This window comes from Schistocerca gregaria, chromosome 4, assembly GCF_023897955.1.
Source record: "Schistocerca gregaria isolate iqSchGreg1 chromosome 4, iqSchGreg1.2, whole genome shotgun sequence".
In the NCBI taxonomy this organism is placed as follows: domain Eukaryota; kingdom Metazoa; phylum Arthropoda; class Insecta; order Orthoptera; family Acrididae; genus Schistocerca; species Schistocerca gregaria.
In genome coordinates, this window is record NC_064923.1 from 598785816 (window position 1) to 598810211 (window position 24396).

Below are 24396 nucleotides of genomic sequence, written 5' to 3' on the forward strand. Positions count from 1 at the left end.
ACCGTGCACACAGGGGGTGCCACAAATTCTACGTAGTTTCACAGTTTTCAATATGGAGCCAGCTTCAGCCGAGATGATTCGGCAGGTGTTAATTTAGCGCAGACTGTGGCGTTAGAACTGAGGCAAGATCAAAATGTAAATAAAAGAAAACGCAAATGTTGGATACGAACATTGGTTTCGCGCAGAAATAAAATAGGGGTGCAAGTATACTTATGAAACAATTAACATTTGAAGATCATTCGACCTTAAACCTTTCACGAATGGCAAAAATTTCATGTACTTGTTGGGTAGTTTATCGGGCGCCATTCAATGCTTCTTTCTAGGGTGAGTCAGTAAGTCGCAAACTCTAGAATAGCCATATCGTTTTAAATTTCGCGCCAAGATCTGTGGTCAGGCCAACATGGCACGTCTGCTACGATTGTGTACCCGACCAGAACAAAGAGATTTTTGTGATACGAGGAACTGCCCACAGAGTACGTCCATAGCGAAATGCGTCCCATGTACGCACATCAAAAAGAGTTTCGCAATACCTCAGTTCCGAGAGTTCCGCAACCTGTACAGAAAATTTGAAGAGAGATCAAAACGAACATCGTTTCCGCTCTTTTTATTGCACATGGAAACCACATATTGCATATTCTATTACCATACAGCGAGACCTTCAGAAGTGGTGGTCCAGATTGCTGTAGACACCAGTACCTCTAATACCTAGTAGCACGTCCTCTTGCATTGATACATGCCTCTATTCGTCGAGGTATACTATCCACAAGTTCATCAAGGCGCTGTTGGTCCCCATTGTCCCACCCCTCAACGGCGATTCGGCGCAGATCCCTCAGAGGTTGGTGAATCAAGTCGTCCATAAACAATCCTTTTCAATCTACTAAGGCGTGTTCGATAGGGTTCATGTCTGGAGAACGAGCTGGCCACTCTAGTCGAACTACGTCGTTATCCTGAAGGAAGTCAGTCACAAGATGTGCAGGATGGGAGCGCGAATTGTCGTCCGTGAAGACGAATGCCTCGCCAATATGCTGCCTATATGGTTGCACTATCGGTCGGAGGATGACATTCACGTATCGTACAGCCGTTATGGCGCCTTCCATTACCTCCAGCGGCTTAGTCGGCCCCACATAATGCCACCCCAAAACACCAGGGAACCCTCTCCACCTTGCTGCACTCGCTGGACAGGGTGTCTAAGAGGTTCAGCCTGACGGGTTGCCTCCAAACACGTCTCCGACGATTTTGTGGTTGAAGGCATATGCGACACTCATCGGTGAAGGGAACGTGATGCTAATCCTGAGCGATCCATTCGGCATGTTGTTGAGCCCATCTGTATCGCGCTGCATGGTTGCAAAGATGTACGTCGCAATGGACATCGGGAGTGAAGTTGCGCATCATGCAGCCTATTGCGCACAGTTTGAGTCGTAACACGACGTCCTGTGGCTGCACGACAAGCATTATTCAACATCGTGCCGTTGTGGGGGTTCCTCCGAGCTATAATCCGTAGGTAGCGGTCATCCACTGCAGAAGTAGCCCTTGGGCGGCCTGAGCGAGGCATGTCATCGACAGTTCTTGTCTCTCTGTATCTCCTCCGTGTCCGAGCAACATCGCTTTGGTTCATTCCGTGTCGCCTGGACGCTTCCCTTGTTGACAGCCCTTCCTGGCACAAAGTAAAAATGCCCACGCCATCGAACCGCACTATTGACCGTCTAGGCATGGTTGAACTACAGACAACACGAGCCGTGTACCTACTTCCCGGTGGAATGACCGGAACTAATAGGCTGTCGGACCCCCTCCGTCTAATAGACGCTGCTCATGCATGGTTGTTTACATCTTAGCGGGTTTTAGTGACGTCTCTGAACAGTCAATAAGACTGTGTCTGCAATACAATATCCACGGTCAACTTCTATCTTCAGGAGTTCTGGGAACCGGGGCGACGCAAAACTTTTTTTGATGGACGTATGATTCGAACCGTGTTTCATGAGAATTTTTGATCAATTCGATACAGGAATTCATCAAAGGACAAAAAAAAGTGTCACACACGCATCCTGGCCGCCCTGGTTACGCAGTGATAGGACATTGTTTCCCCGTCTAGGAGTATTTCGCCATCTCCATGCACTTCGGCCTTGCAGGATGCAGCAATTTAAAGAACGAAATAAACTTGTTATATCTGGGAAGGTCACTTGCCAGATGCGAATGCTGCCACTTGAATTCTAAGCTGTAGGCTTTTAAGGCACGCAGCAAAGGTAGAGCATAGGCAGTTGGGCTTTTGTAAACCACGCTTTCCGAGCGCAGGGCAGGTCATTAGCAAGGGTTGTCCGAGCTGCTACTCCGCCTGCGTCGTTCCCTCGGGACCCGTTGGTTCTTCGCCGAAGGTAGCAGGCTCACAGCTCCCCGCTCGGACGACAAGGCGCGCTTTCCGGCCGATCTGCAATCTTTCTCAAACGACTGTAAAGAAACTATTCTCTTAATAAACTGACTGTCGCACATCTCGTAGCTTACTTTGTCAGCTTCCTGACAAATTGCCTATCATTTCGTCAATGGTCATAGTGAAATGATCGTATGGCATTGTTGACCGGGAGGCCCCATGCGGGGAAGTTCGGCCGCCGTATTGCAAGTCCTTTTTAGTTGACACCACTTCGGCGACTTGCGAGTCAATGATGATGAAATGATGATGAACACACAACACCCAATCATCACGAGGTAGAGAAAATCCCTGACCCCGCCGGGAATCGAACCCGGGACCCCGTGCGCAGGAAGCGAGAACGCTACCGCAAGACCACGAGCTGCGGACAATGGTCATAGTTATTTTGATATTCCGAGACTAGCTAAACCACTAGAGAAATAATTTAAAGTTTGGATGGAAAATAGGGGTCGCCACGAATTTGCATTTGGTGCATGTTAGTCATACGTTGCTGCTTGCAAAATGTAGCTAATGTATTGAATTATTCTTTATACTTGGAAGGATATCGCTACCAGTCTCCAATCTCTAGGAAATGGATTGTAGGTAAAGCTCTCCGTCCCGAACACTTGCGCCAACGAGAATGCCAGAATGAAATATTCATAAATCCGTCGTATCTCAAACGGTTTTAAATATCGAAACAAGATTTTGGCAAATTATAGCACAATAGCAGCAGAATATTTTGCCATATGATTCACATGCGCAATTTTCATATCTATGGCGACATTCAAGCTAGTACAGATTTCTTCAATGAATTAATACAGGATAAAATTGGAAGAATGATCCAGACGAGTTAAATTACATCAGTTATTACTGTAACTACGTTACGTTAGTATTGGCCCCTTCTTTTATAGCTGCATAGTGTCACAGAACAGAATCTTCTAATGAATTAAAACACTTTGCACGTAAGGAAAGCTCGACTCGTTTCTACACCTACTCGGAGGAGGCGACAGCAACCGGTTAGTACTCAGTGGTTCCATTTCCTCCTCCTCGGCGAGATTACGTGATGTAATGCTTGAGTCCTTGAGTAATTATGCAGTACACACGTAGCTGTGACAATTCTCTCTACAGTCTGCAGTTTACACTAAAAGGGCCATTTAAGCACATGAATCTGGAACTAAGGTACCAAATGTACACTCCACAATTTGACGAGCACGAGAAAAGCTGTAGCTAAAAAAAATTTTTTTGTCAGTAGCCCCAACTCTTAACTCTACATTTACGGCAGGATGGCAGTTTGTTTAAAGAAAAGAAACGGAAATGCACAGACAAACTAACGGTGGACACTGCAGGGTTCTCCGTGCTTCGTAATCGCTGAGCCACTACTGACACGGGCATCTTTGACCTCGAACGTTCTAAAGCGCAAGAAATCACGCTTAGCCCAACACTCTATCATAAAAACAACAGTAGCCTGTGTGATTTCCAGCAAAACTCCTCAGCAGAGAATTTTGCAGCAGTCGTTTTAAACGTAGTCACTGCCCCGCTGACAAACAGAAATTATGCGAAATGGTCGTACGTAAAATCTATGAACGCTACAAATACTTCAATACCTTCTCTTGCTGAGAGTACGGGTAATGTAACGATGATAAACAGAAGGCCGAAATTCTAAACCTAGCTATCAATAAAACTCGTTTATGATAGATGACTGCAGCACCATACCCCTTTTCAATTATCTAACAAACGAAAGGATGGCTGACATAGCGTTTAGTGTATCTGGGATTGAAAAACAGTTAAGATCATTAGACGCCAGAAAGGCATCTGGCCCAGACGGTATACCCGTAAGATTTAATGTTGACTATGCCACAAATACAGCACCATTCTGATCCGTCATCTACCAGAGATCATTGGAACGGCGGAAAGTTCCACGGGACTGGAAGAAGGCCCAGGTCATAGCAATCTATAAACAGCATAGAAAATCGGATGCCCAGAATTACCGGCCAATTTCACTACATCGATTTGTAGTACAATCGTGGAACATGTGTGTTCAGACATAAGAACCTTTCTAGGCTCTGAGAAGTTCATCTGCAGAAACCAGCACGGTTTTAGGAAACAGCAGTCATGAGAGACACTGTGGGCCCTCTTTGTGCGTTGATATACAACAGGCTCAAGATACCGGCTCCCAGGTTCAAGCCATATTTCTCGACTTTCGAAAGGCGTTCGGCTCAGTTCCGCACTGTCGCTTGCTACAAAACGTGGGCGCTTACGGTCTATCCAATGACATATGCGGTTGGATAGAAAGTTTTCTTACAGAAAGGGAGCAGTACGTCGTGCTGAACGGGGTAACTTCAACAGAAACAAGAGTACCTTCAGGTGTGCTCCAGGGCAGAGTAATAGGTCCTCTGCTTTTTACGATTTACATAAATGATCTGGTTGATGCTACTGACAGCGGCATTAGACTGAATCCCCGTATTCGTCACAAGACTCACTATTTGTCCAGGATTACTTGTTGCTAAAAGGTCAAGTATGCTTTCGCAACCATTTACGCTTCGAGTGGGGTCATGAACTAATTGTTGAAGTGGATTTGGTATCTTCTAAGTTCTAAGTTTTATCTTTCAAATTCTGAAGGTGGCAGGGGTAAAATACAGTGAGCGAAATGCTATTTACAATTTGTACAGAAACCAGATGGCAGTTATTAGAGTCGAGTTACATGAAAGGGAGGCAGTGGTTGGGAAGGGAGTGAGACAGGGTTGTAGTCTCTCCCCAATGTTATTCAATCTGTATATTGAGCAAGCAGTGAAGGAAACAAAAGAAAAATTCGGAGTAGGTATTAAAATCGATGGAGAAGAAATAAAAACTTTGAGGTTCGCCGAAGACATCGTAATTCTGTCAGAGACAGCAAAGGGCTTGGAAGAGCAGTTGAACGGAATGGATAGTCTTGAAAGGAGTATATAAGATGAACATCAACAAAAGCAAAACGAGAATAATGGAATGTAGTCGAATTAAGTCGGGTGATGCTGAGGGAATTAGATTAGGAAATGAGACGCTTAAAGTAGTAAAGGAGTTTTGCTATTTGGGAAGCAAAATAACTGATGATGGTCGAAGTAGAGAAGATATAAAATGTAGACTGGCAATGGCAAGGAAAGCGTTTCTGAAGAAGAGAAATTTGTTAACATCGAGTATAGATTTAAGTGTCAGGAAGACATTTCTGAAAGTATTTGTATGGAGTGTAGCCATGTATGGAAGTGAATCATGGACGATAAATAGTTTGGACAAGAAGAGAATAGAAGCTTTCGAAGTGTGGTGCTACAGAAGAATACTGAAGATTAGATGGGTAGATCACATAACTAATAAGTATTGAATCGGATTGGGGAGAAGTTTGTGGCACAACTTGACCTGAAGAAGGGATCGGTTGGTAGGACATGTTCTGAGGCATGAAGGGATCACAAATTTAGAATTGGAGGGCAGCGTGGAGGGTAAAAATCGTAGAGGGAGACCAGGAGATGACTACACTAAGCAGATTCAGAAGGATGTAGGTTGCAGTAGGTACTGGGAGATGAAGAAGCTTGCACAGGATAGAGTAGCATGGAGAGCTGCGTCAAACCAGTCTCAGGACTGAAGAAAACAACAACAACAAATAGTTCGTTTTCCATTACAATGTCACACATGGAAGAATGAAACTTTTTTCTTGGAAGTAACACAGACTAAAGTTTTTTTTATGATCAATTTATATTCTAAGCATGGTTTCGTGCGGTTCCGAGATTTGAGGCCAAAGACGTCCCTTGTGAGCTCTGCCGTGCCTATACTACGCTGACCTGCAGAATCTCTCTAGCTCTGCCTCTGCTGTGTGCGCCATATACGGGCCTAACGCTTTGTCGAGCGATGGGAAAGTGTGTAAATTTACAACGGGAGCCTGTTGAAAAGGAAAATATCAGTCTGGTACTCGCGGCTCCGATGTCTCTATCCCAGTTTGCGACTTACTGACACACACTCGTGTTTTTGCTTTGTAATGATTACATCAAACCCAGCAACGCTTTCAAACATTGTCCACAAAATCAATCTACGATTCATACTGAAAGTTTCGGTGTTTATAATCACTTTTTTGACACACTGGCATTGATATTCCTCATACCGTTCTCAAATTACGGCTTAAAAAACTCGGCACCAAGGAGGAGTTGTGCAACATACACGAAAGGCTGGTAGGCGCGTTTCTACATCTGAAAGACGTTGTCTATTCAAATTTCGCACCAGTCGCATAAGAGTGGTGACAGTAACGCCACTCTGAGGACGCAGATCAGGTTTGCTTTTGAATACACGCTGTAACGGTCGTGATCCTTAGTTACCTTTGAGATTGGACGTGGTGAGTTGATGTTAGTCAAGAATGTTTTTATAGCGACAAAAACTCCCATCACCATCACCTCAATCAACTTGAACAAGGTCGTGTAACAGGGCTACGAGAAGCTGGATATTCCTTCTGGGACATTGCAGAAAGACTAGGCAGGAATGTAGCCACCGTACATGGTTGTAGGCAGCGGTGGTCATGAGAATCTACTGATGCAAGAAGACCGGGCTTTGGACGGCCTCGTATCGCTACAGAGGGGGAAGACCCCTGTTTTTCGTATGGCTCTGGCTCATGTACTGCATCTGCAGGAACAACTTGAGCAGCAGTTGGCACCATACTGACAACGAATTATTAAAAATCTGTTACTTCAAGGACAGCTCTGAGCCAGATGCCCTGTAGTGTGCATTCCACTGATCCCTAACGACCACAATTTGAGACTTCAGTGGTGTCAAGCGGGAGGGCAGGGCGGAGGTCTGTTGATTGCTCATGAAAGCTGGTTCTGCCTCTTTGCCAGTGATGACCATATGTGGTTTAGGAGGAGCCCATTTGAGGGCCTGCAACCAACCTGTCTGCGTGCTATACACACTGGACCTACATTTGCAGTTATGGTCTTGGGTGCGATTTCATATGACAGCAGCAGCACTCTAATAGTTACCCCACGCGCGCTACCTGCAATTTTTGTACGTCAGTCTGGTGATTAGACATGCTGTTTTGTCATTCATGAACAGCATCCCAGAGTGTGTTTTCGAACAGGATAACGCTCGCCCATACACCGCTGCTGTAACTCTACATTCTCTGCAGTGTGTCGACATGTTGCCCTGGTCTGCTCTATCACCAGATCTACCTCCAATCGAGCACACAAGGGACATCATCGGACGACGACTACAGCTTCATCCTCAACCAGTATTAACCGTCCCTATTTTGACCGACCAAGTGCAACAGGCATGGAGCTCCATCCCACAGACTGCCATCCGGCACCTGTACAGCACAATGCATGCAAACTTTCATGCTTGCAGTCAACATTCTGGCGTGAAACTTCCTGGCAGATTATAACTGTGTGCCGGACCGAGCCTCGAACTCGGGACTTCTGTAAAGTTTGGAAGGTAGGAGACGAGGTACTGGCAGAAGTAAAGTGTGAGGACGGGACGTGAGTCGTGCTTGAGCAGTTCAGACAGTAGAGCACTTGGCCGCAAAAGGCATAGGTCTCGAGTTCGAGTCTCGGTCCGGCACACATTTTTAATATGTCAGGAAGTTTTATATCAGCGCACACTCCGCTACAGAGCGAAACTCTCATTCTGGAACATTCTGGCGGTACACTGTTTATTAATGTACCTGCACTTCACATTTACAACGGCATATCACGCCCTTACACTAGCCTGTGATCTTGCAATGTTAATCACTCAAATATTTTATCTAGCAAATGTATTCCTGAGATTTCATTATTCTACATTAACTATTTTCTTGGTATTGTAACATTTCAGTCACAAATTTAATGATGTAGCTGAAGACCTCTTTTTAGACACGTTATCCACACAGAGGCGCGAAGCATTCCACAATGACAATTCGCGAACGAAAGCGCACCGAGATGTTCGAAATTTAGTGAAGACGTAGACGTCGGACACATATGCAACTGCGGTGCCACTCCAGTATGGCACTAGCTGTGGCGTGTGTGAATCTGGCTTGAGGAGCGATAAACAAAATAAGATCACGTAAAATTTGTGTTAGAGAACTCTAATGGAAGTCATATTTGCTGGATCAGTTATGTAAAATAAATGGGTTTCAACAGGAACGATGTGCCAGTCCTGGCAGAACACCTTGTATCCGACCGTTTCTTCATTTTGTAAGACCCGTCACCTACTTTATAGCGTGCTATTTTCCAACCAAATGTCGTGAGGAAGAAAAAGCACAAATAAAAAAATGTGTATATAACAGCTAAGTGAATAACTACAGCACGGAATAAATGTTGTTAATTGAGCGTGTTACTTAGTCTTGTTTGTAGAACATACTGCTTCCCTGACATGTTTACTACATTATCGTATTATTGCCCTTGAAACTATCTTACACACACTGCAAAATTATGGATGGTAGGTAATACAGATTCCTACTACACGTACTCAACACTAGGTCTTTCTATAGGGAAGTAAGTCTAGGTATCTAACATCGCTATTTGCTAGTAAGTAGTGCACTAAAAAAGTAAATTAATTAGTATTCACAACTGTCACTGTTATCTAAAATAATATAACATTTAGGTCATTTTATATCCTCCAGTGTGTGCCATAAGGGAACAAATAATTATTTGCGAAACTTCACCACACGTACGATACGACAAGTAATTAATGACCGCTTCATTCTTTTCTGTACTTTTGTTGTCACTTTAAAAACTCTTCGTAATTTTAGCATAAACATTGTCAAGAAATTACACTATTTTTAAGAGATCAGATTTGCTTTCATATGCTCCATATTAGAGTTTGACAACAGACTATTGCTAAGGCGCAGATGCTCAGACGCAACAATTCTCGTTAGTGTGATCTCTTCACTCTGTATCCGAACTGCGTGTCGAGGTTCGTCAAGCTACGCGCTTATCAACACAAAATTTGAGATTTCAAATGTTCTAAACGTTTCTGTGTAACAGAAGAAGCGACAATCTCACACGCAAGAACTGATCCTATTAGTCGCATAAATACAGCGTTCTTCAGGATAAATGCTGGAGTTAACTGATTACCAACACCAATCCTTCTTGACGCCCATTGTCAATGCGTAAATTTTAGTTACAAAGCATTCTGACCCGACACTGACAAGTAAAATCCAGTTGACCGTCCCATCAACACTGTACACTTCACTGTACAGCATTTTGCGCTAAGTCCAAATGGCTCTGAGCACTATGGGACTTAACATCTTAGGTCATCAGTCCCCTAGAACTTAGAACTACTTAAACCTAACTAACCTAAGCACAACACACAACACCCAGCCATCACTAGGCAGAGAAAATCCCTGATCCCGCCGGGAATCGAACCCAGGAACCCGGGCGCGGGGAGCGAGAACGCTACCGCACGACCACGAGATGCGGGCACTTAAATTCGTAAGCAATAACAGATACACATGAAGTTCGCAGAACACCATGCAAAGAAAGCAGCTTCTGTTTCATATGAATGGAATCATTCCCATCCGACAGTACGGAGGCAAGAAGAACACAATACGCTCAACATCCTACAACGCAAGAGTGCAAGGCACACGAAAAGTCGTAATCAGATGCACACTGGAATGAAACCAATTTCTGTTAACCATGAAACAAAAAAAAAAAAAAAAAAAAAGACATGGAAGACTAAAATTCAGCCAATAAGAAAGCGAGATGATGGCCCGATAAACTCTCAGCGCTCCAAGTGGTAAGGCAGCAAACCAAGGGCTTGTTCCCAGAAGTCCCTGTTTCACTCTGTGAGGGTAACCGCCCACCAACGGCAGCAAGCACGAAGTTTGGATCAAATTACTCGAGGACTTTCAGTTTAGAAAATACATTACATCGATGTTAGAACTAGTGTCGAAAAAGGCAACCCAAGCTAATTAACGACTCTACCACCATAGTCAAACACATACCTGAAGCTGAGAGAACCACTCTTGTCTAACGAAACTGTCAAGAAAGTGTTGAAGTGCTGGCGATAGGTAGGACTTCACGAAACATTCGAACGTATGGCACGCGATTGTCCGCCACGAAAAGAAAGACCAGAGACAACCCGTGGCGCGCTTTTAAATACATATTACTGCGCCCCACTGGTTGTGAAACCACCGATCACGAGTTGCGGGACCAGTGAACCGCGTAGCTCTTGATAGATAAGACTCTTCCTGAACTGACTACAGGCCACGGGGAAATCCGCCCCAATGTGTTGGGCCAATGCGTATTATCTGTGCGAAGGGAGGTGACAGAAAGCGTGAGTAACACAGAGGCTGCCTGAATTTAGCTATAAGGGATCGAATTGCTACATGAAGAGCATTTGATCATGCCCGAAGAACAGAATATGGTTGCCAGTGTCCCTCTAGTGGACGATTAGCTGCATCTGCTGGCGAGATAAGATATTCCCCGCTACCGCGAACATGACTCACTGTCAGTCTTCTAGTAAAATCCTGCCGCTGATATTCCGAGAAAGGCGGTAAGAGGTTCGGCGAAGCTGCGATAAAGAGTCACTCAGTCAAGGTGAGCTTCACTTTGACGTGAATCGAATCCAACATATCTGGAAGGATTGGGTGAAACGAAAGAATAATTGCACTGGGCGTCAGGAGGAATCAAGTTCGATTCCCGATATCGTTACCCAAAAGCCCTATATGTATTTTGCAATAGCTGACACGCGCTACCAAACAAAATCAATTTGATCTGGGGATTAAATTATTTTATTCTACTTACCGAAAGAGTAGCATCAAGCAGCCAGCCAAGGATATGAGCAAAATATGAAGGTTTCTTACCTTTCCATTCTAAACTAACATTTTTCTGGGTTTTCACACTCATTCCGCGGAACTCTTAACACTTTGTTTCTACATTGATTGTCGTATACGCATTTCCGCCTCAAAGGTTCTTTTTTACAACACTTACCAAAAACTGTACACGAAATGAACTGTATCGAGTCACTTGAAACCACCTTCGCTGTTTCAATAGCTCCCGTCGTTAATGCCACTACATAATATAATGAGGTGACAACGCTGATGGGAAATCGATCGTTATGCACATATACAGGTGGCAGTAGTCTCGCGTACACCAAGTATAGAAGGGCAGTGGATTGGCGGACCCGACATTTGTACTCGGGCGAAAAGGTTTCTGACGATATTATGGCCGCACGATGAGAATCAACAGACTTTGAATGTGGAATGGCAGCTGGAGCTGGACACATGGGACATTCCATTTCGAAAATCGTTGGGAATTTCAGTATTCCTAGATTCACTGAGTCAAGCGTCTACCGAGAATACCAAATTTCAGGCATTACCTCTCACCGTCCGTCGACAATACAATAGCCGACGGCCTTTACTTAAAGAACGAGAGTAGCAGCGTTTGCGTAGAGTTGTCAGTGCTAACAGACAAGCAACACTGCGTGAAATGACCCCAGAAACCAACATGGGATGTACAACGAATGTATCCGTTAGGGCAGTGCGGCTACGGCAGCAGACAACCGACGCAAACGCCTTTGCTAACAGCACGACATCGCCTGCAGTGTCACTTCTGGGCCCTATTATATATCCTTCATAAAGATCGGTGCAGTAGGTTAGTCTCGATAGTGAGGTCATTTTCGGTTATTTATAGGGCCCTGTCGTTCGGTTAGCTGTGGTTTATTTACACCTACAATTGGTTACTTTAAACATATTGAGCGGTTTCAGCTTGGGATTTAGTGACTGTGTTACCAAATAATGGCCACATGACGCGTTAGAAATATGGTTAGGTTGTTACTGTGAATATTTACAAAACTCTTTCGGTCAATATTCTCTCAAAATAACTTACTTTTATGTAATTAAGAGTTTAAAGATCATTATATATCATGACACTGGTTCTGCTTACATATATTACTTGAGTGTTAGCTGGGAATCTAAGAGTAAAACGTAAATTACTGCAAATGAAACTAGCAGCAATCGTCTTTATACTCTAGCTTGTCACAAATATTTGTCTGCAATCGAGTCCTTAACAACAGGCAGAGATGAATGGATCAAGCCACAAGTCTTTCAGACTATACCACCATACATGAAACATTTTGATTCGTCAGATACATGCTATAAACTACAATGAGCTTCTATAACTGCTCTCGCCACACGCTCTCAAAAAGGCGATTTTTTTAAACTTTGTTTGTATGAACCAAATCGTTGATGTATCATATAGGGAGGTAGGCCACTTCCATCATTTGGCTCTCTAGGAGCGAGCTAAACTACATTCTATGCATCTTCTTATTCTTGGACACTCTCTTAAACAATATTTTCGGGTTCGTGGAGATGTGTTCCATGACTGACTGAAGGCAGTTTATTCCTATACGCGATTCGCTTCTTTTATTTGTGAAGCATCATCACGAGTAAAGGATGCGAAACGCGTATGTCAATAAACAAACTGCCTTCTGTTAGTTGTATTTACGGAAGGCACCTCCACGAATTTTGAAGCAACTAAGGAACGACAGAAACCAAAAAATACAAATTTTTCGGGTGTTTTTATAGCTATATTTGTACAATGTGGTACTCCATTCCTAGCTCATACTCCGAAACGTAAAATCCAAAATAAGACGTCGACGTGAATGAGAATAAAATGACAATGTGACATTTACGACAGTTTCCAGAACACGGTCAATATTCTATCGTTATCTTGCATTCATGGAAACCCCTGGTCAGCGAAATTTGAACAGTATTACGTACTCAAACCACACTTTCCCGTAATGTGACGAATGGCATGCCTGCATCGACTGCTAGCTGCTTCGAGTTCGTGCCGCTGTGGTGCTGCAGTGCGCAAGCGTGGACCTGAGGCATATTGCTTTTCATTGGTTGGCACGAGGAGCACTGACAACAGCGTTTCGGTTCGCTACAACCGTTCGGCATCGCTTTCGAAATGCTTACTGACTAATGTTGGGGCTCTGTTTCGAAAACAAGACCGTTCCGTGTGCTCGCGTACCGAACCGATCGGCAAAATGTCGGACAGATATAGAATAGGGCTCCTGGACTGCACCCTCGACAACTGGAAAACGTAGTCTGGTCAGTCCCAGTTTCAGTTGGTAAGAGCTGATAGTAGAGTTCGAGTGTACCGCAGACCCAAAAAGCCATTTACCCAAGTTGTCACCAAGGCACTGTACGAGCTGGCAGTGGCTCTATAATGGTGTGGGCTGTACTTACATGAGGTGGACTACGTCCTCTAGTCCAACAGAACCGGTCATTGACTGGAAGTGGTTATGTTCGGCTACTTTGAGACCATTTGCAGCCTTTCAAGGATTTCACGTTCCCAAGCAACATTAAAATTTTTATGGGTGACAATGCACCACGTCACCCAACAAGAATTGGTTTGAGGACTATTCCGACAATTCGAGTGAATTATTTGGCCACCTACATCGGCTGACGTGAATTTCATAGAACATTTATGGGACGTAATCGAGAGGTCAGTTCGTGCAAAAAAGCGTGCATCGGGAACACTTTCGCAGTTATGGACGGCTGTAGAGGCAGAATGACTCAATATTTCTGCAGGGGACTTCCAACGACTTTCTAAGTCCATGTCACGTAGAAGTGCTGCAATGTGGCGGGAAAAAGGTGGTTTGACACGATATAAGGAGGTATCTCATTACTACTGTCACCTCAGTGTATAAACCTGAAACTTTAGTAACTAGAATAAATCAATGAGTATATCACACTGGCCTTCAGGCACTAAAATATCTGAAAGAGGAAAAAAAATCATCGAAATATTAGGCGGGGGTCTCTTCCTTCTCTGCTTGATGTTGGTATGAACACCATAGTGAATGAGGTAGAGTAGTACGGTACGTGCCTTCCGCTGACATTTTGATCTGACATACCAAGCTAGTTATGAGGACACCTACAGCTTAAAGAGGACAGCGAACCACGGCGCATCTCAGCATGTTTCATATTAACAAACATTGGTCGAGGCGAAGTTAATGATAAAAAACACAAAAATCCCAAGACAAAAGACATCGCATACCAGATTTTTGGATCCATTGTCTGGCACTTAACGACGAGTCCCCTAACACATACCTAAAGAATGAACCTTATCACTTATTAATACACGTCAACGGCCTTGCAGCAGTGGATACACCGGTTCCCGTGAGATCACCGAAGTTAAGCGCTGTCGGGCGTGGTCGGCACTTGGATGGGTGAACATCCAGGCCGCCATGCGCTGTTGGCATTTTTCGGGGTGCACTCAGCCTCGTGATGCCAACTGAGGAGCCACTCGACCGATTCGGTCAAGAATACCATCCTAACGAAGACACGGCGGTCGGATGGTACCGGTAGGCCACTCGTGGCCTGAAGACTGGGTGCTTACTTATTAATACACAGAGTAAGAATCTGAATACGTTTACGTCGCACAATAGCAGCCAGAATACTTATAGCTCCTATACTGATCTTGATAATAGATCCAAAGTTTATACAGCTTGGACCTCCTGAAAGGAAAGGTTTGAGTACACGTCTTCTGACTAATTCACTTTAGCTAGATCGTTGAGGTTTTGCGGCGTTCCAGTATTGGATAACGTATTCTCTGCCGAGTTGAAGACATACAACTCCTATCACCGCCGGGATTCTTGTTGAAGATGAATTCAATGCCATCTATGAACGGAAATGCTGTTGGGAACAAAACTGCTCTCCACGATGTCTGCAACTGCCTTGCGTCCACTAGAAACACACTGGATCTGACCAGCCTCGGGCAATTTGGACTACTCAGGATCTCATCCGAACGCGCCATGGAAGGTGCAGAAACGTTCGTCAGAAGTAAGGAAATTCTTCACAACCTTGTTGTTCCTGTGGTGCTCAACGACAGACAGTTGCTTGTGTTGTATCACCAAGTCCTGCGCTTGGCTACAAGGCGCTTTCGAAGATTTCTTGACAGTGACGAGTTGAGTGATAACCTAAATAAGATACTTTTATATTCACCTGTAACTATTTTCATTTGTATTATACTGGAGAGCTGTACTGACGTCGATATGCAATAGTTTTGTAATCTTTGTACATGTACAACAACACTCGTGATTCAAAAAAATGTATGCCACGCGATAAATAAATCAGGATATTTCCTTTCTGAAATAATGGTGAGATCCTTCCACAAACAATACCACTGTCTATGCACACGTCACAAAGGACTACATGCTTGCAGTCATACTAATTCCAAATTCAGTCGTTTAATTCTTTAGCAAATAGTACAATGCATTTAAGTGTTGTACCTCAGCCTCTCCATTTAAAAGTGTGCACATACGTGCGTTGCCGGCGCGCGCGCTCACACACACACACACACACACACACACACACACACAATAAAACGCTACACACGCTGACGCAGCACTCGAAATGTCAAGGTTCAGGAAAGAGTTTAACCAACGCAATGCAACGACGTCTTACGATGACAGAGCCGCGGATACTTAAAGATCTACACGACAGCTCATGGACTATACTTGATAAGAGACCTACACCACAGCTCATGGACTGGTTCGCGACTGTCACTACATACACTGCAGAGAGCCACGTCTGGTACGCCGGAGAAAGGTATTTCCTGTCCCTGTAATGAATGCCACTTGGCTGCAAAAAAGAACAGGCCACATTATGACTAAAACCAAACGAGCAGGACGCGCCCGCCCGCCCACACACACACACACACACACACACACACACACACACACACACAACGCGCGCGATTGTCATATTTTCAGCACCACATAGGCCTAATGCATACTGAACGGAAATATGTAAGGCAGCACCGCCCCATTATGAACTTTGTAGATTGTCGCTATGATTTGAGAAGAGAAAAACGAAACAGAAGTCGCCTATTCAAGTATCATGTCGATTCAAAGCAAAGAAAGAATGCAGTTGTAAGATACTGATTTCGTTTCTTGTAAATTGTGAAAACCGTGTACTTGTCTGTTCAGAATGCTTAAACGTCTATTATACTATCATCAATTTAGGGGCTACGAAGAGCTTATAACTTCCGCTGCCTTATCGCGCATACAAAATGTTAATTTTACCATTGTTTTTCCTACGTCGGTGGGTCTGAATTCCGTCGTCAGCTTCGGGTGGACAGAAGAAGTAGTTGCAGCTACGTCCCGTTGGTACTTGGACACGCGAAATTCTGTCTACCTGTGCCACGGAAGCCCACAATTACAAAACTTTTAAGACAGAACCACAACTGTACTTTGACTGCCTGTTAAATGTCCTCTAATTACACTGCACATTTAGTAAGGGTATCTCTCGCTATGACATTAACCAAGCGTTCTCTTTTCGGTCTTGTATTTCTTCAATGCCAGGCCTCTTTCTAGTGCTTGCCTCCGGATACTGCAGATCGCAATGATTTCTTGAACTGCTGCTCACACCTAACATATTTCTACGATATTCACTGCATAGGTTGTTTCCTTCGAGCGTTTCATAACAACTCTTTTATACGACTTAAAAAACGCCCGCCTATTGTAGAACCGTCATCCCGACGATCCTAACAGTTGACGTTTTGCTTCTTCGATATGGTTCAGTGTCCTCTTGATATCTAAGTCTTCAGAGTAAAAAGAGATAGTTGAGATATATGAAAGATGTCCTAGCTAAATGGAGGCGACTTACGTGATGGAATCGTCCCTTTTTAAATTTGGGGAATCAAATTAAGCCTAAACAAGGACTGCCGTCACAGGAAGACTTAATCCTGGCTTCTCAAGAACGAGAATCCGCTTCCTTACAATTAGTCCAGTTTGCAATATGTTTATCGACGTAAGACTAAGTGATTACGAACTAACAACGGAAAATACAACCAAAAAGTGATTAATACAAAGGGCGTTCAAAAAGTTTTGCACAGTCTTCTAATTTTTTTATTTTTTGCAGGAGGAGAATGAAATTTTTGTGAACATACTTGGAACATTTAGCTATAAACTGGTATCTGAAAGCATTTTCTTTTATTTACAGGTGAGCCATAATGGATCGTGAAGTAGATGTCAGGTTGCGACAACGGTCGGTGATGGAGTTCCTCTTCAAGACCGACGATGACTCTGCCACATCGATTCACAGGAAGTAGATCGCAGCAGTAGCCAGCGGTGGTTGCAGAGTTTTAAAGGTGATTGCTCTCTACTGGACAATCCACAATGCGGTAGGCCATCGACGGCAGTGATTGATGCGAATAAGGAGACCGCTGATCAAATCATCCAAAATGACATGTGTGACCACACGACAGCGTGCTGAAGTAACTCGTTTGTCACTGGGTAGTGTGGTATCATCAGACTAGACCATGACAAAGCCAAACCCCATACAGCCGTTATGACGCAGGAGGAAATGGGTTGGAAAATTGTTCCCCATCCTCCCTACAGTCCGGACTTGGCGCCGTCTGATTTTTACCTCTTTGGTCGTCTGAAGACCCACCTGCGCGGAAAACATTTGATAGTGAGAAAGACCTTATTTCCTGTGTCAAGCGATGGTGTGAAAGTCAATCTCCAGAACTTTACCTGAGTGCATTTACATCATGGAAAGAACGTTGGGCCAGATGCGTCACAGCTGGTGGAGGCTGCATTGAGTAGGTGCATTGAAGTTCTAAGGCCTCCGTTTTTTTTTTTTTTTTTCTCGCCGGACTGGAAAGAGATAGAAACATGGGCATTGTTTTAAAATGAGGCCGCGTTCATTCTCAATACGTCCCAGAGATGGCAGCACCGTACGGCAGATGGAATTTTACCGCCAGCGGCGAGAATGGGAACTGTTTTAAATACTTAAAATGGCGTCGTTTTCCTTACTTGAACAGCGTGCAATCATTCATTTTCTGAATTTACGTGGTGTGAAACCAATTGAAATTCATCGACAGTTGAAGGAGACATGTCGTGATGGAGTTACAGATGTGTCGAAAGTGCGTTCGTGGGTGCGACAGTTTAATGAAGGCAGAACATCGTGTGATACCAAACCGAAACAACCTCGGGCTCGCACAAGCCGGTCTGATGACATGATCGAGAAAGTGGAGAGAATTGTTTTGGGGGATCGCCGAATGACTATTGAACAGATCGCCTCCAGAGTTGGCATTTCTGTAGGTTCTGTGCACACAATCCTGCATGACGACCAGAAAATGCGAAAAGTGTCATCCAGGTGGGTGCCACGAATGCTGACGGACGACCACATGGCTGCCCGTGTGGCATGTTGCAAGCAATATTGACGCGCAACGACAGCATGAATGGGACTTTCTTTTCGTCGGTTGTGACAATGGATGAGACGTGGATGCCATTTTTCAATCCAGAAACAAAGCGCCAGTCAGCTCAATGCAAGCACACAGATTTACCGCCACCAAAAAAATTTCGGGTAACCGCCAGTGCTGAAAAAATGATGGTGTCCATGTTCTGGGGCAGCGAGGGGGCAATCCTTACCCATTGCGTTCCAAAGGGCACTACGGTAACAGGTGCATCCTACGAAACTGTTTTGAAGAACAAATTCCTTCTTACACTGCAACAAAAACGTCCGGGAAGGGCTGCGCGTGTGCTGTTTCACCAAGACAACGCACCCGCACATCGAGCTAACGTTACTCAACAGTTTGTTCGTGATAACAACTTAGAAGTGATTCCTCATGCTCCCTAGTCACCTGACCTGGCTCTTAGAGACTTTTGGCTTTTTCCAACAATGAAAGGCACTCTCCGTGGCCGCACATTCACCAGCCATGCTGCTATTGCCTCAGCAATTTTCCAGTGGTCAAAACAGACTCCTAAAGAAGCCTTCGCCGCTGCCATGGAATCATGGCGTCAGCGTTGTGAAAAATGTGTTTGTCTGCAGGGCGATTACGTCGAGAATTAACGCCAGTTTCATCGATTTCGGGTGAGTAGTTAATTAGAAAAAGAAATCGGAGGCCTTAGAACTTGAATGCACCTCGTATAGCTAAATGTTCCAAGTATGTTCACAAAAAATTTCATTCTCCTCCTGCAAAAAATAAAAAAATTACAGAGGGTGCAAAACTTTTTGAACACCCTTTGTATTTTCCGTATCTCCTGACGTAACGCAAGAGTGACCTCTCGCACATGGATAACTCAGCCAACAGAATTCTCAAAGTTTCGGATCTTCTGTTTATTCAATTCACTGTGTTAATCCACGTGCATTTTACTTCGGGATAAATCTCATTCTTATCCACCTTTTAGAGGCTGCCAACAATAATTCAGAAGCACTGTGTACCAAAATGCGACTTAGCTGCAGATGACATGTTGAAGCATCCAAAATTCTGAGGACTCCCAAACAGCTCCTTAAATGTTGTAACTGTCAGAGATTTGATAAGTTCAACAAAGTTTTTAAGCTGGAATACGTTTGTTTTCGTGTCACCTATAACTTTCACACGTAAATTAGAATCACTGTACTGCCTACCCATAAAAAATAAGGCAGCTGCGCCAGAACATGTTTGAGGTCTACAAATGGAAATATTTTTCTTGTAGAGGTGGGCTCCACGAATATACGTTAGTCGGCAGTCACTGAATGACGGTACTGTTTTAATTATCTTCATAATTATTATGGAGAACAGTGACTATTCCTTTTTCCAAGGCACAGACTTTGCAGGAAGCTATACAAATCTAATTCGAAATAGTGGAACAACTAATTCTACTGCACACCGCATTTTTCTAAGTAACTGACAGGTCATTCCTGATGATCTCTATTTCTATAGCAGTTTGGCTGCAGACACAATGTTACCGAAGCGGTGTATTCCGCGAAAACCGGCTTCGGCCGAAAACGGCCCATACTTTCGTACCAGTACGGCAGTACGTGAGCCTTCAAAATGCAGATGATGTCCAAACGCACAAACTTCGGACAACAAACAGTGAAATTCACATTAGTTTCTTTTCTTCGGTCAAATTGGCCGACGTTCTCAGACACGAAACAAGGACTGTGAGAAATTTTTACGGTAAGTCCAAGAAAGGAGTATGTGGCTTCCTGAGGATGAATAATACTAGTCTGCTATGGCTCGGAATCTAGGCACTGAAATCGCAGCTTTTCTGGACACCAAAAATAGGCAAAATCTTTATGAGAAATTTTAGGCGTAAATTACAATCTCAACAAATAATTTGCTCAAGTGGGAAGGGTGGCGTATTTTATGCTTGAAGTTACTTGTGGGGGAACTTTTTTGGGTTGTGGCAGATGGACATTAGTTGTCTAAGAATCTTACTGGTGTTTTTATCCCGGTAAGTTAGTGATTCTAATATATGAGATGATCTGAAAATGTGCTGTATGTGTTTCACATATCAGTGTTCTATGTCAAGAGTATCTCATTTTAAAAATTTGTTTGTCTTTCACACATATGCTTAATGATTCACTGAAGATTAGTTGAGATATGGCTGTTTTGCTGATTTTATCTGAAGTTGTGCAGAGTGTTTGTAATCTCGCTTTTAAGTGCCACCACTAATCATCACGAGTATGTAATAGAATGTTTCTCTCTTCATCTGATACGTTCCTAAAACTTGTCTGGTTATTTCAACAAATGAGGAAAATGCGTACAGTACTCGCCACTTTCTTTTCGAGATACATACAGCTCATTCACATGCATTCGGCGTCTTATTAGTAGCAAAAGCCGCAACGCTGCACTTATTTCCACGCACGGAGGCGTCGTGACATCCATCTCGCTCAAAAAAGGTGAAATGTTACGTTCTTGATTAAATTCTAACCTAACCTCTTTGATACGACAAAAATTGACGACTGCCGGAAGAGAGGGGACACACAGTGACGAAGCTGTTCCTGATCGCTAGCAATATTTGTTTCGTAGACGACAGAACTGGCAGAACTTCAGTAGAGGACCATTAGGAAGGAAAGTTGGAAACTATATGGGGGCAGTGGTAGCGCCTCTTCTGGAAAATGTACGAACTAACACAAATGGTCTCGCTGCCATACACGTTGGTCTCAGTGCGAGCGTCTCTCTTACTTCAGTACTGTATTACTATTTGGAACGTAGGCTGCGGTGCCAGAACGATATGAGACTTAAGATTTAGTGTAAACTGGAAGAAGACTGTGAAGCCAACGAATGTGATGACATGGGGAGGAATGGTGACAGTATTCAGAAAACGGCAATTGTTCAGAGTTCATGTGAGCTTCTCGTTACTCAGCTTAACGTTGGCTCTACATGTGCTGCAAAATTTTACTTTGGGCAAATCTTCCTCTGTATTCGTTTCGTATTATGATACTAGGCTAGAGGTGTCATAATGACGTATAGCTACAACTAGCTTAGCACCGGCCGCTTGGCTTGCATAGGCTATGGTCTGCACAGCTTATTCTGTTTTCCTTAAACCGAATTTTCATGGTGTTCACAAACTGCAACATCATCTAAGCTTTTCACAGTAGTGAAGGTAATAGAAGCATGGTCTTTTCCGAATACACATTGGCCAAAAAGCGGTTTTGGTATTTTTTTAAGCTTCCATAGAAACTTTCATCCCCTAACACATATTACGTTGTAGGTCACAAAAATTTAATAAGACGAAATACGACCATAAAATATTTCACCACCCATTTCACTCCCTTCTTGGGCTGAATTTCCCCCCCCCCCCCCCCCCAAAAAAAAGTAAAACATGTCTTGCAATTTCTAACCGGGAAGCCCAAAACAAATTTTCAGAGATTTGGTTTCAAAAATGCATTCGTAATGAAATATTTCCATAAAACCTTTCATCCCCTATTTTAACATCCCCCCTCCGCCAACAACGAATTTCCTAACGCACTGAAACATGTATTTTTTTGTCCAACCGAGATGTCAAATACCAGTTTTCATATATAACTTTAACAATTATTTATTTTAAAATTTTTTAACTCTATTTTACCCCCTTGGTGGTTCAATTTCTAAAAATGCAGAAGCACAGGTTTTTTGATTTGTGACCAAGAAACCAAATAGCAATTTCCATTGTCCTAGGTTCAAAATTGCCTTAATGGCAACATATTTCCAACAAACTTTCATTTTCTTTTTCACCCCCTTAGGAGCGAAATATCTATTCCTTGCTAAATTATGTCTACCGTATGAAATCAACACCCTCTCTAAATTTCAAGTTTCTATCCATAGCGGTTTGGGCTGGGCGATGATGAGTCAATTAGGGCACTGGCTAAATGGTGTGTACAGAGATTCAACCATTGGTTCCGCTATTCTATTACTCCCGCAGCTGAATCAATTGTGAACTGCTATCCTGTATTTTTCATATTTTCAAGACAAAAATACTGTAAGAGACGTGTGGTGAAATAATTATTTCAAATAAAAAAACACTTCTCGTCTACATTTTAGTATTATAGATATATATTTAGTATAATAGACCAGGACAAGCAACCCGCAACCGTAAGACTTGTTTGAATGCTCCAACGCTCTACTAAGCATTTTCCTATCTTTGAACCGACCATAACCAGTCGCTTATGTAGCTGGACATACAGAACAATTTTATGTTTGTCGATTCCGACAACAGAGTATACGCTGCCGTGCACTTCCACGCAGCGCTAATGGCATTCGTATTCGTTGTCGATTAAACAGTTGTTCAGAATACACCCAACACACTGGTAGTCTTGCAAATGGCCGTCTTATGAGGTCAAACATCTCCGTTTGCTTTACCACCGTCTCATTAAATGCACGGGGTTACCCAGAAAGTTTCACTTGCCTCATAAAGAGAAAACAAGCACTGCTGCCTGGAAAAGTTTATCAGAACAAGTACAGCGACCACTGAGCTACTTCTCAAGATATTTATACCAGAAACGAAACACCACGCGACACGAACTTTCATACTTCCATGTGATTAGACTGACGCCAGGAACTGGAAACTGTGCGATGTATAAGTTTTGACCTTCCCATCACAGTAAAAATTTCTAACGTGGCATCGGGAATCAGTCTCATCTTCAAAAACATATTAGTGTTATTGTTATCAGAGAACATCGCAAATTGCGAGAAACATTCAATCACAGTCAATAACGCGACAACGTAGTGAAAGCACCGCCGACACCACGCAAATTAGACAAACTGGAAAAAGTACCACACTTTTTCCAAAACTACACTGTATGACAAAATAAAGTCGCTCGAATTCCGTAGCAACTACGATCATTCACGTGATTAGCTGCGCCTAAAATGTAGAGATTAAGTATGATCTTAAGAGAATTAATAATGTAACAAGACGAAAATAAAAATATCAGCATCTTCAAAAACTATCAGGTAAATCAAGTCAAGAACTGGATATGAGAGACGCAAAAATTGATAAAATACTTACATAATTACCGGAAGTTAACAGTTTCGGATTTAGGCAATGGTGGCAACAGTATACGCAATTTCCCTTGAAATAAACATACAGGAAATTTAAATCCAAAATATGCTAAAAGGGCCATAGAATTATTTCCTGTACCCACCAAGGAATACAAGAATAGTGTAGCAAGCTAATGGATTTGGATTGGCACAGCTAATGAAACAATTATAGCTACGGCGACAAAAATTATAGGCCTATAGGGTATTTCAGAAAGATTCACCTGATTTCACAAGACTGTAAAAAACACGCGGTATATTTCACCTTACGCAGAGGGCTGTATAAAAGGTAAGACTGTCACCACGGGGTTGGTTTGACTACCAGTGCTTTAGTATGCATGATCCTATAGGAGTTGGTGCGACATTGTATTCCCCCGACCTTCGAGCTGATTTATCCGTCCAACGGGGGTACGCCCAAACATGATGCAACTCGCCATTTTTTACGTTAACATACATTGTCATAGATGAAAGTATTGCTAAGTGACATAAAATTATTAGGACTTACCGGAGATCGAACACGAAGCGTCTGTACCTCCAGTCTGACATTTCACCAAGGAGCCCCACGCAAGCACCGAAATAAAGTCTTTATTTTCAAATGAACCGACCGATTTTTAAGGCCACATCTTTTACAAGCATGCAGGTACAATCCTTGGGTACTTTTTAGAGTTACGTATAGGATCAAACTTATCACTCACCTTTCACCCTCCACTGGCGCACGACAGACATACAGATGACAGCCCAACGCGTCCCGTGTATTAATGAAATTAGTGGATAGACTGC

General features: G+C 43.4%; 1 protein-coding gene across 2 annotated transcripts in view; it reads right to left on the reverse strand.

Annotated features, from left to right (window-relative positions):
* The window catches only part of LOC126267040 (uncharacterized), a 162258-nt gene that overhangs the window by 102427 nt on the left and 35435 nt on the right, over positions 1-24396 (reverse strand). Inside the window, exon 1 of one of the 2 annotated variants that reach the window (XM_049971849.1) lies at positions 10323-10435. The exons of the other annotated variant lie outside the window; for it this stretch is intronic. The gene's annotated coding sequence lies outside the window, so the exon portion shown is untranslated. Of the gene's footprint in view, positions 1-10322; positions 10436-24396 lie in introns of those variants that run through there. 2 annotated transcript variants of the gene reach the window in all.